Source organism: Lissotriton helveticus, chromosome 1_1, assembly GCF_964261635.1.
Source record: "Lissotriton helveticus chromosome 1_1, aLisHel1.1, whole genome shotgun sequence".
Classification (NCBI taxonomy): Eukaryota; Metazoa; Chordata; class Amphibia; order Caudata; family Salamandridae; genus Lissotriton; species Lissotriton helveticus.
Genome location: NC_136057.1, coordinates 1,381,848,712 through 1,381,861,503, shown reverse-complemented (window position 1 = coordinate 1,381,861,503; position 12,792 = coordinate 1,381,848,712). Strand labels below are relative to the sequence as shown.

The window sequence follows — 12,792 nt, the reverse complement described above, 5'->3', positions numbered from 1 at the left end:
AGTGCCTGGTTACCCTCTCAGGTGATTAGTACGCTATACAAATCAACATAACAAAATATCCCTTAAACCTTAAATATCCCTTTTTCTATCTAAACTCAACCCATCCCTGAATCCTAAAATCTTTCTACCCATAAAGTCCATCCATCTATAACTCCTATAACCCCTCACTGCCCCTAAACACCACCCATCCCTGAACCCTGAAAATCCTTCACTACCCTTAAGCTCTACCCTTCCCTGAACCTTGAAAAATGCTTACCCGACCTAATCCATGAGCCTTTAAACCCTTTAACTGCCCTACACTACACCCAAACTTAAGCCCTAAAAAGCCCTCACCACCACTAAACCCTTTTCTGTGAACCCTGAAACACCCTTTCCACCTCTAAACACCACCCATTCCTTATTCCTAAAAACCCTCACCACCCCTAAATTCCACCTGTCCCTGAACTCCAAAACCCTTTTCTACACCTGAACTCCATCCATCCCTGACTTCTAAAAACCCCATCATCATTCCTAAACACCACCCATCCCTGAACCCAAAAACTCTCACTACCGCTAAACTCAACCCAAGTTTAATTGAATTTCTCCTTAAAATTATCTTTAAAATATTTCCTTTCATTTTTGATTGTTTTTCCTTAAATTGTCTTTCCTTAAAGTTGCATTTTCATGCTTTGGTTTCCTCCAATGTAGTTTCTAAATTAAAAATGTTCCATTAATTCACATACTTCAACTTCTGAATCCAAACGCCTTTAGAGCCTCCATCAGCTTTTCCAGCCCAGATAAACCCTGAAAACTGATTGGTTCTATTATCTCTGGTGCATTCTTTGCTTCTTTCTAGGAATTGGTCCTTCTAGTCCATGTTCTTCTTGGTATTTTCTGATCTTCTCAGTGTTAAGCATCCTTACTGTATTCTCGTGTGTGTTGTGTTCATTGTTCATCCTATTTTGTTCTTGAGGTGTGTTCTGTTCTCTTTTTGGTATCCTTCTCAATCTTGCAGTTGATAAACCTGGAATAATTCTGCTGTTTTGTTTTCCCTGATGTGATGTGCAGTCCTTTCTGGGGTTTGCCCCTCCTGCTGTGTTTCCTACTCTTCCTGGGCGTTGTGCGCTCCCTGCTATGTTCTGCATTCATTTGTGTACTCATATCTACCTGTTTCATTCTGCTTTCCTGGTCTGTTGTGCTTTGACCTGCTAGATGTGCTGTCTTCCACCGTGTGTTTCCCAAACAACCTGCCATTTTCTATTCTGCCTTTTTTAATCTTGCTCTCTTAAGCGTATTTTGCTTTCTCTACTGAGTTCTCATGTCCCAGGTATGTCTTGCTCTCCCTGCTGTGTTCTTCTCTCCCCTATTTGTTCTACAGTCCTCAGCGTGTTTTATTCTTTTTAGTGCATTATACTGTCCCTGGTGTATTCTGCTCTTCTTTCTATGGAGTGTACATGTTCCACTGTCGTTTTCTGCTCCCCCTTCGCTTTCTGTTGTCCTTGATTAGCTCTGCTCTCCTTGCAGTGCCTGCTGTTTCTAATCCTCTATCCCATGGGTACTCGCATTTTCCTTGGGGCCGCAAAGTTTGGTCTTTGGTGTGACCGAAGGCTGCACTGATGCCAGCAGGGAGTGTAAAGTCAGTTCAGGGGAAGCAAAGCAGATATATATTTAGCAGCTGAACTCAATTGTGTAATGTTAAACCAGAAAACCTGGGATGAATCCCTACTTCTCCACTTGACCAAATATGTGACCTTGGGCAATTGTTTTCTTTCAATTTAACTTCTTTTTCTTCATTATCACATTTAAGAGGAACTCAAAATACATGACTTCAGGATGCATTCTGTTCAAAACCATCGCATGTGCTTGGTGTAATCACCAATGGCATTGTTGTCAAGATGGGCGGGGAGAAGCACGAACGTTTCTAAATTCACATTTGAAAACCATCAATTCAAGAAAAATACTTCGGAATGCACAGTTATATTTTGATTTACTAAAGTGAAATGGTTCTACAGGTCAATCAATTACACTTTTTGAATTTTGAAAAGACTATCCTAATTTTACACGTTTGCTGTCATTAAAAATTGACGTTTTTCCCAAAGTTAAGGGCCTAGTTACTTCCTTTCCCTAACTGAAATTAACCTTTAAAGAAGTGTTTGCTGTATATTTAAATAAATTCATGTTAGTGCAGAGTCGAGAAAACAGCAGCCCAGTGCTGCTGCTTCCCTGGGGGCCACATGTAAAGGTCAGGAGGGCCACATGCGGCCCCCGGGCCGTACTTTGAGTTTCCCTGCTCTAGCCTATTCTCTCTGGGGAACATCCTTTACAACGCAACTTTTACTCCGCACTACCATTATGACGCAGCTATTACAACGCAAGTCGTTACAACGACTTGCGCTGGAGGGCGCTGTAGGATAGGGAATAGTTTAATTTTCTATCCAACACCTTCCCTACTATCCACGGGGACTGGAGTTGGAATAGAAAATTAAACTATTCCACTATCCAGCGCCCCCCCAACGCAAGTCGTTGTAACGACTTGCATTGTAAAAACTGCGTTGTAATGGCATGCGGAGTAAAAGCATGCGTTGTGATGTCATACTTCCTTCTCTCTGCTATGGAACCCCTTCCCTACTCTCTTATTCTATTCCTGGGTTGCTATATTCTCTCTGTTATGCTGTCCTTGTTCTGCTCTCTGTGCTGTCTTCTCTCCCTGTGTCTGTTGTTTCTGGTACTTTCCATTTTCTGTGCTCTGCTCCCGTGCTGTGTTCTGCTGTTATTATTGTGTTATATCATCCCTGCCTGGTGAGTCTGCTGTTCCTGATGCACTGCGTGTTTCTCTGTTCTGTTCTCTCTGCTATGTTCTCCTCACCCTAGTCTCTTCTGCTATCCCTGGTGTGTTATATTCTCTCTGTTCTACTCTCCTTGCTCTGTTCTGCTCTCCCTTGTGTGGTCTGCAGGGACATAGCTTCAGGGGGTGTTTGGGGTGTTGCACCCCCCTAAGAAAGGTATTTTTTCTGGTAAATAGTTGGGTACAGGTGCTTTCAGTCGGGTTTGGTATGGTGCTTGTCGTACTTTTGCGTACACACAGACAAAGACTCACACACACTCTCTCCCTCTCTCTCTGTTTTGAAAGTCTTAAAAATGTATATGTTTCAAAAATTGAGTTTTCTCTCACTTATCACCCATACCAATCCGCATTCCTCTTCCTTTCCACAGCTCTTTAAGCCCCACCTCAGGCGCCCAACTTGTCCTATAATGTATTTTATCATTGCAAGGCAGCGTGATTGTTGGAAAATCTGAATCTCGCCACCACCTTTCTTACCAAGCTAAGCCCCTGGTGATCTGCTCTCTGTTTTTTCTTCCCTACCTGATGCGTCTTCTGTTTCCTATGCGTTGTATTTTGTGTGTTTTCTCCCTGCTATGTTCAGCTTTTACTGATGCATTATATTCTTTCCTGCTCTCTGTCTGTCTGCTTCTCTTTGCTTTTCTGTTTCTCCTCTGTATAGTGTCCTGTTTGTTCTTCATGTAGAGCGCCGAATGCATTTCACACCCCGGCCACCTCTTCCAGCGCCATTGCTGTGAATACATTATGGTGTGTTTACTCGATTCCATGTAAATTATATTTTTGTCCTCGCTGGCAGAAGTGTTGTCACATGCCTTGTCGCTGTCTAGGAGGGCCAGTCTCGGTGCCCTTGCTGTGCCCTGTACTTGCCTGGGTGTGGCAGGGTAGTCGTTGCGCTCAGCGTCCGCTGACACACTTCTCGCTTAACGAACTGCCGCGCGGCCCGCGCTCCGGGCTCGCTGACCTACATTCCCCCGCCTCGAGCCGAACATTTAATATGTTCCACTTTCCATCATGAATCTCCCGCCCCTGGGGACAAGTGTCTCACCCCCTGCGTGTGGCAATGAGGCCAGGATTCGTCTCACGGGGTCTACTTCGCAATAGGGGGTTCGTCCCTCACTGTATGTGACAGCGCAATGAGTTAAATTAAGGGGTATAGCTCACTCCGGGTGTCCCAAATAGAGGTTTATTTCACACTGTGTGCGACAACATGAAGTTTAACTTAAATCAGTACGAAAATAACGTTTTCCTTTCTACACAGGCTCTCATAATTATGGGTTCATTTCACATTGTGTCCGAGACACACAAAGCGTATTTCACGCTCAGAGCTAAAATAAAGGATATATTTCACATTCAGTGTCGCATTGAAGGGTGTATTTCACACTGTGTGAAGGCAAGAGGTTTACCGTCCCGCGTGTACTGACAACGAGGTTCATCCGGTCCAATATATAAGTGCGCCAGGTTTATTTTTCCCGAGTGTGTGACGACGTGAGGTTTATCTTAAGCTCGGCATGAAGAGGGGCCGTAATTACTAGTTCATTTCACACTGCGTATGGCACGTGGGATTTATCTCACGCTCAATCCAGCAATAATAAATTGTTTCTCTTTGCCCGGTTTTCCCGATAAGGGCTTTGTTCGACACTGTGCGTGACAAATATAAGATTGACCTCCGCCAGTGTTTGACGAAACAAGGTTCATCTCACCCAAAATGTAACTGCTCGAGGTTTATTCACACGCGTGATTGACAACTGGGGGAGGCTTCTCTCGTGCTGAATCTAGAAATACATGTTGGCCCCCAAGGCGTTTCACCAATAAGTGGATTATTTCACACGGTGAGACAACATGAGGTACATGTTCACCTGTGCGTGAGAGAAACCGCAAGAGGTTCACCTCACTCAGTGTGACAACACGATGCTTATCCTCCCGGCTCGTGTTTAACAATACTAGGATCATCTCACTCGTGTTTGATAATACCTTATCACATCCGTGGGTGAAAACAATAGGTTTGTTTTTCTCACAACTTTGTGTGACAATCAAATTAAACTCACCCGGGTATGGCACTAAGGCAAGTTGAACTCAGCTCTTAGTGTAACAATGCAGAATTAATTTACCTCGCTGTGCACCCCGGCACGGCCTTCCGACCTAGCCCTCATAATGTCCAAACGTTGATACTGGATTATTTTAAACACAGGACCTCGAAATAACACTCTCCTATTCAGTCGCAAAGCACAAGCACTTTACAAGGGAAAGGGTACCAGCAAAAAAAAATGGTAACAAATGTAGTCCTGGTGATTTGAGGAGCTAGTCAGGTGATATTCTCCTACGTGACTGGCCAAAGAGCAAACATAAGAAGCCCCGAGTCAAATGTAGGCACTTAACTATCACACCTTAACACAACTTTTAACCTTTATGAACTACGATGTCTCTTTTTTATGCTTTTATTGTAATGCAATGGTTGTCATTAACTTATGCAAATAAATAAATAAATAAATAAATTACCGAATTAAATTACCTCTGCAAGTGATAATATGAGGTTATCTCACCCCTGTGTGTGACAGTAATATATTTTTTTTCTTGCAGACTTCAACCTACGCATATCTTTCTCTCCATGTTTGTGCTGCTCTGCGAGTTGTCTTTTTAGGTTCAGTCTACTGGATAGCCTATGAGCTGTCTGTTGCACAGCATACTGTAGATTATGAAGAACACAGGGGGGCTTGGAACCCGCCCATTTCTTAACATCGGTTGGCTTCCGTGTCACTCTGTTCTGCCTGCTCCTTATTGGCATCCCAGCTTCTCAATCGTGTGTTTGTTCCTTTGATGGAGCATTGCCTCTTTACCGTCTCTTTGACTGGCTGGCATCTCTGCTACAACTGCTTACTTTTCAAGCACTGCTCTTTTCTTTTGTGTTACGCACTCCACGTGTTTTAGAGCTGTCTCCCTCATGTACTTCTCTCCTTCTGCACTTGTGTTTGGTCTTTATCGCCAGAGTGTTTCTCCCTGCCTCCCTCCCTGCTGCCCTCAACCGTCTGCTTCTCCCCATTGCCTCCCCGCACCCTCTGTGTTGCTTTCCCCCACCCGCATCCTTCCTCTCTCTCCCTGTTGTTCCTTACCTCCCACCTCAACCCTTCATGTTGATTCTCCCTCAAGCTCCTCTTGTGTTACCCAGTATGCTTTAAAAGAAATGCTTTTACATGTTTCATTTTCTTTTTAGTTAGTGTTCCAACTCAGGTCGATTACTACAAAGAATGAAGGCGGCTGAATCTTTCTTTGTACGCACATTTGTGGTGCGCATGCTTACCAAATGACACAGGCTGCCGCATCAAAGCCTTTTCTTAAACTTTAGCCACGCGGCACAGTATTGTAAAGGCTATCCAGTGGGCTAAAAACAGGTGGCAAGGCCAATAGAAGGTACAAAGACCGGACCATTTGGCCTTTGCCAATGCTTTTTTTGGAAAGCCTGGGTGTCTTTGGGGTCTCTGGCACAGAGGCTGAGTGTCCTCAGGGCCTGTTTCATTTAGATATTCAGGGCAAGAGTGAGCACTACCCCTCCTTGGGCTGTGATTGCCAGAATCGTGGCTATTAGTATTGTGTTGTTGTGTATTGTATGGCACTGACATTAATGTAGCACTTTTCGCCCCCCGAGGAGGCACTGAAGTGCTTCATGCAGGCTCGTTTTTCCCTCACGGATTTGAGACTACCTTAAACCCTTCTATCTTGTTGCTGACGCCAGGAAGAGTTTGCCTGTCTGTAGGCTGTTAAAACTCGGTAGCATTATGTAAGATCTTTCTAGCACTATTTTAGTTCTGCCCAGGCACCATTATAAGGGTCCACAAGTTGTTGTCTTAACACTGGACTTCTTGATGCGCTTCTTTCGCCTGTTGCGTGTCACGGTAGTAAGGACAAAGCAGGCACATCTGAGTAGAGCCATGGTAAGGCCAAATCTGGATTCCACAGCCGCCACAAGCATATTCCTTCACCGAGTATAGTGTTAGGACTAGTAGGGATGTATGACGTTACAACGCAGGCTATTACAATGCCTGCCTTTACAACGTGGTTTTTACAACGCAGTCCATTACAACGCATAGCGCTTTGGGGTGCTGGATAGTGAATAGTTTAATTTACTATTCCAACTCCAGTCGCCGTGGACACTAGGGAAGGTTATTGGATAGTAAATTAACCTATTCCCTATCCTAGAGCGCCCCCCAGAGCAATGCGTTGTAATAGTTTGCGTTGTAATGACCGCGTTGTAATGGTAGTGCGTTGTAAAAGTTTAGTTGTAAAGGTTGTTCACCAACTAGTAGGTGCTACCTCCAGTGGAGTCAAAGGGATAGAACCAGTCCCCAGCTTCATAGCAGAGCACCCTGGCAGAGCCCTCTGGCTCAGGCAGGAGCTCGATGGAGGCCTCAAGACTTTCCATCTGGGTGAGCTGAGGCTGAGCTCTTGGGAAGGGAAGAAAACCTGTTCATGCCATTTCTACCCATGGACTGTGGCCAAAGGCTTTTGTGAGTTGCCATACATGGAGGGCAGGTGAGCATCCAATTCATGGGCTACGCCACCAAGGAGGCAAGGTCTCTCCATTAATGCCTTAACCGCGGGTGTTCTAAAGGGTGGGCGGGGCCGCGTCGGCCGTTGGGCGTGCGCAGCACCAGGGAGGTATCTCGCGCGACATCCAACGGCCGACGGCAGCAGCGAACGGGTTAAACACACAACCAGATCTATTTTATGCTGCTGTCTATAGCGCTTCTTCAGGCCCAGAATAACTTATATATAGAAGCGAAGGAGGGAAATACAGCTACACTTTAGAAACCAGGTGTGGGCATACCAGGCCAGTCGCAATCCAGCATAGCTTAATTCCATATGGCAATTCTTCTCTGCCTTACTCGTAATTAGAGCCTAAATGAGGGTCAGGTCATTCAAATCAATCAGAAAATGGGTTCCTGATTGGTACACCAGTAAGCTCAGGATTTTCCTTTACTCCCTATTGCTTTTTCCAAAACATATCAAGTAGAAACCTTGACTCGTTAAGCTGCTCAAATGGAGCCTTAAATTCATCTCAGTTTTCTCCCAGAGCTGCTTGGATTTTCATGGGGTTACAGGGAGATTTTCCAGGAACGTTCTTTGTTGAGATTAAGCAGGAAGGAGGAAGTCCTTCCTTGGAACAGGCTTTCTGGCTTCTCAGAAAATACTGCAGTCTGGAAGCCCCTGCATGGCTCTGAAGACCGCCTTCAGCTGCACTCTGTTGATCTGATGACAGAGTCACTAAATGTTGCTGCAGGCTTTTGGATTTTTGCCTTAGCAAACACAGCAATCATGCATGTTCACTGAAGACCTTCCTGTTAGCTGGATTGAGGCCCAGAGCATGGCTGAGATTCTGCAGCATATGACTCCAACCAGAAGCTCCTGAGTTACAGTAGCTCCAGCTACCTCTAAGCAGCTCCCCTTTGAGCATACCAACTTATTAAATTAGCAAGCTTTTGCTTGGTTGAATTATTATACATATCACAAAATTGAAATTATACAACATTTATAATATTAGTAGCTTTCAATGCATTTCATTAAACATGAGTAGCTCTCAGTACCGAAAATGTTGGAGACCCCTGAGGGACATCTAAAATGTACAGCTCATAGTAAGAGTGACTACAGTGATTTCGCCAGACTGAGAGAGAGTAGCAGTGGTGTTAGAATTGATTAGATTTATAGTGGAGGGACAGGTCTTTTTAACTATCAGATGTAAGCTGGCCTCTCCTGTTTAAAAGTTGGTTGTCAAACCTAAAAGGTCCTTCACTCCATTCGTGTGGTACATGGACGGAGGTTGCATATGTTCATGATATATGCAGTTAGGATGAGTGTGGACTCTGAATGTATGTGCGTGACTGACTCAGCACAGAAATCCATCGGGGCATTCGTTTGTGTAGATGGCAACTCAAAATGGAGGGATGAGGTGAGGATGCATAAGTGCTTTGTTTAACCTGACTGTAGGGGGTTGTTTGAAACTCACGTTATTTTCCTTTCGCGTAATTATTTGAAAATTCGGGAAAATCATGTGGAATTATACTAAATCCAAATATGTAATTTAGCTCTATATTTCAGTGCAAAATTTGCCCTGATGTCAATATTTGATACGAGGACGTACTTCGCTGTAACTTTAGCACAGTGCATCCTATCAAAATAAACAGTGGCAGTTGGTAAGGTACAGGAGTGTATGGGCGTTTTGAATTTTTTAAAAATCATTTACCTGACCTCGCCTTGTCTCTTCATCGCTGCGTTTCTCCCACGTGAGTGAGTCTCTTCTGGGGACTGAGAAACACCCAGGCTCCCCATAGCCAATCACTACGCTGCAGTGCAGCGTTGTGATGGGTAAGCACCTAGGCTCCCCTGAGCAAATCACAATGCTGCAATGCAGCGTTGTGATCGGTCTGAGCGCCATTGTTCAGGGCACAGCCAGGGAATGGGGGCCTGGGCATGTTCTCCATGCAAGCTGTAATGCAGGTTGCATGGAGAACATAAGAAGTGCGCATGAATGTTTGGCTGGCCCGAGAGCTCAAACATTCATGCACAATTTACAGAGTGCACAACCACTCCTCCTCCCTGATGTCAGGGGAGTCAAGCCCCGCCCTGCCCTAGCCTGACCCTACAAAAAATAAAATAATAATAACTTCAATTATTACCATTTTATTTTTGTTTTCACTGCTCCGTGAAGAGTGGGCCGACACTCCTCTGCCTTAGAGGAGGAGCCACCACTGAAAATAAATGCATTGCTGCCCGCACTCCCGCAAATATCATGACCATACCATGAGTGGTGTAATATGTGAGGTCATAAGCAGTGCATTGTGGGGGATACGTTATAGTTAGCTCAGGTAACTATAACTGCTGATTTTCTATGTTTTTGTGCATGTATAATTTAAGCCTACTATAACTTCCCTGTAACCTTTGTTTTTTTCAATGAATTTCAAAGGTTTTTCAAATTCTATTTCTGAAGAATAATGTCCTTGTAATCTTTAGTTTTTTGGGAGTTAATTTCTAAGGTTTACTTTGAGTACTATGTATACTACAATTTATTTAGATTTTTAAAGAGTAGACATTTTTTAAATAAATATACTTTATATACGTTTTAAAAGGTGCAAATCAGATATGTACTTAATATAGAAAGTTTTTGTAAATGTAATTAAACAAGTTTTATTTTTTTTAAATTATTTTTTGGTACCGCAGTACCTTCACGTGTCTGAAAAGATAGACAGATTAAAAGTACTCCACGGCTATTAATTCCAATCACGTGATCACAGTGATTGGAATTAGCCGAAACTTTAAAAATCATTTAAAATATATAAATCCCTCTACTTGCATTAATGATATCAGTGTGAACATATTTATAAGTATATATATGTCACTCAATATCTGTTTTTCAAAAAAGTTACGAGTTTCACGAATCTACAGACTGGAATCATGTATTCGCTCAATGACACACCCAAACCTTGCCTTTTGATTGGGTACATTAGGACCCCACTCATGTACATATAAAATCACATAAAAAAAGTTTTTGTTTTTCAGTGAACTCTGTAGAAAGAGGATTTAAAAGGTATGATGTCTTACCTGTCATCCCAGTGTTCTCTTAGGGGAATCTCCATTGAAGTCATAAACGTTTGAATATTTCTGCTCACCTGCGGAAATCACTGAAGGTTTTTCCATAGAGTATCTTCTAAAGTGTAGATGTTCGCTTTTCTTCAGGAAGGCCTGTAGAAAAACTTAAGGAAGAACATGTTATGCATCTATAAACACAGGCTACAGTGGAGAAATACTCAGGTTGTACTTACAAAAGGGTTAAAATACTCGTATATATGTATAATTTTCAAGTGAACATTTTGTAAATCAGCTTTCATTTCTTTCACAAACCTTTTTTGTAAAGGTAAAACATGAAGGACAGCAGGACAATGTAGCCCCAGAGGCTACTATTATGTGAGTTTAAAACAGCGTCTGTGCCTTTAAGGAGCCAGAGACCACAATCATCCTATCATGTCTAGCAGGTGGCAGATCCCTCACTTCTTTTTGACGTGATGCGTTTGGTATAGGTAAGTCCAATCATTTCCTGTTATGTCCACTAAGGAGGCGGGTGGGTTGCTTACGACTTCCATAGCAATTCCCCTAAGAGAGAACTGAGATTATAGGTAAGAAAACAGACTCTCTCTCTTAAGGGATCTCCATTAATAGTCATAAGCGTTTGAATAGCATAGCACGCCCATCTCCACCAAGAGCAGTGGAAAACAACAGAGGAGTGACAAAAGGACTGAATTAAGCAAATACATTTCTGAGGGAGGCTTGTCCTACTTGAGTCTACACTGTGGTGGAGTTGAAGATAGATCTGATGCAATGCCAACATCTGAAACTTTTTTCACTAAAGAATTTGTTGGCTACCTTTAAATAGAGAACTAGTCCAAATTATTTCTTGTTTTTTCTTCACCAGAAAGTATCTAGTGTAGATGCTTGCACCGCATTGTTTTTCGGGGTCAACCTCCACTGCATGCTTCTCGAAGCATGTGCAAATGATGGCTGGATGGTTTTGGTGGAATGGTCGGGCGAGGACTGGTGAGTCTGAGAGAATACCCATTTTGAATAATAATTAGAACCCAAGTGTCTTTTGTGATTTTTGGCCACTCTGCCAGAACGTATGTGATGTTTCCCCTACCAAAGTGGGTAACGAAAGAGTGGGAAGGGAAGATTTAAGGCTTGGTGCCTGTTGTGGGTTTACCCCTTTGGGCGAGCTGTTGGGAAGATCGCCCTATAGACTGTCGTCACTTCTGCTTCTGCTGGTATGGCTGCTGCTCTTGTGGTTGTTGGAGGCTCTGGTACCAATGAGGGGTTTGAATCCCCTGAGGGTAAAACCAGTGTTGGTAAGGCCTGCAGGAACACCTTTTTTCTTTTGGTTTAAGAGATGTGAGGCGGAGCCAAGAATCCCACATTAAGGCAATATTCATGTGCTGCTAACAAGGAGGAGTCCACTGCTGTACTGAAAACTTGGTTGGACACCATGAGGCCTTAGTTAACAATATCTAGGAAGTTCTCCCTCCTGTCCTAGGGAAGATCGTCTGCAAATTGTTGGATAGAGTCCCAGCGTCTCTCTATTGCTTTTACCCAGGAGGACAGTAGCACTGGCCGCTTTCATGGTGGCTGCAGCTGTTTCGCCCACCTTGAGTCCCAGAGATTAGGTTCTTACTCTCCTTATCAGGAAGAACAGAAGCATCAGGAGTGGAAGTGTGATGTTTGTTGGCCACCAAAATAACTACAGAGTGAGGAGGTGGATCCACTTTGAGGAATAGGGGATCTTACTCCGGAGGACTATATTTTTTCTGTTGCCTGGAAGGGGCCGTTTTGTTGGAAGCTGGGGTCAGAAAGAGTTCCATTTGGGTTTTAAAAGTCCTGGCACCAATGCAAAGAGACGTCTTGATGCTGAACACTGGTAAAGCGTCTCAAATATAGAAAATGTGGTAGGTGTGGGGATTGACATCTGTAAATTAAGTTTTGCAGTACCCCTTACCAGAAACTGCTAGAAGGTGGTGATGTCATCCACCACAGAGAGATGCAAGGAGGTGGAAAATCCGTCAGTGTTGGCTAGTATTGTCCTGTTGATAATGATGTGGACGTTATGTGTCTGGACCCGTGTCTTGAGGTTGTATGGGTTCAAGATCAGTGGCATTGATGACAAGAGCACCTGGAAGATGATTAACATCTGCAATGACGCCTGTGACGGCGTGACCAATGGAGCATTCTGGACTGCGATCTAGGACTTGGCAGTGGCGTTGGTGGGGAAGGTGCAGGTGGTGGACTCGGAGGAGGTGGTGGTGGTGGAGGAGAAGAAGGAGGAGGAGGTGAAGAAGGCAAGTCCGGTAGTACAATTGGCAAGAGGGAGCATAGGCCTTCAAGTACTTTGAACCCGATGATGTAAAGATGTGCCCTCTTTTTCTCCTCTTTTCTGCTCCTCG

General features: G+C 43.8%; 1 long non-coding RNA gene across 3 annotated transcripts in view; it reads right to left on the bottom strand.

Annotated features, from left to right (window-relative positions):
- LOC144825091 (uncharacterized) overlaps window positions 1–12,792 on the bottom strand; it is a 1,621,997-nt gene that overhangs the window by 402,992 nt on the left and 1,206,213 nt on the right. Inside the window, exon 5 of one of the 3 annotated variants that reach the window (XR_013609268.1) lies at window positions 10,430–10,560. The exons of the other annotated variants lie outside the window; for them this stretch is intronic. This is a non-coding gene — a long non-coding RNA (uncharacterized LOC144825091). Of the gene's footprint in view, window positions 1–10,429; window positions 10,561–12,792 lie in introns of those variants that run through there. 3 annotated transcript variants of the gene reach the window in all.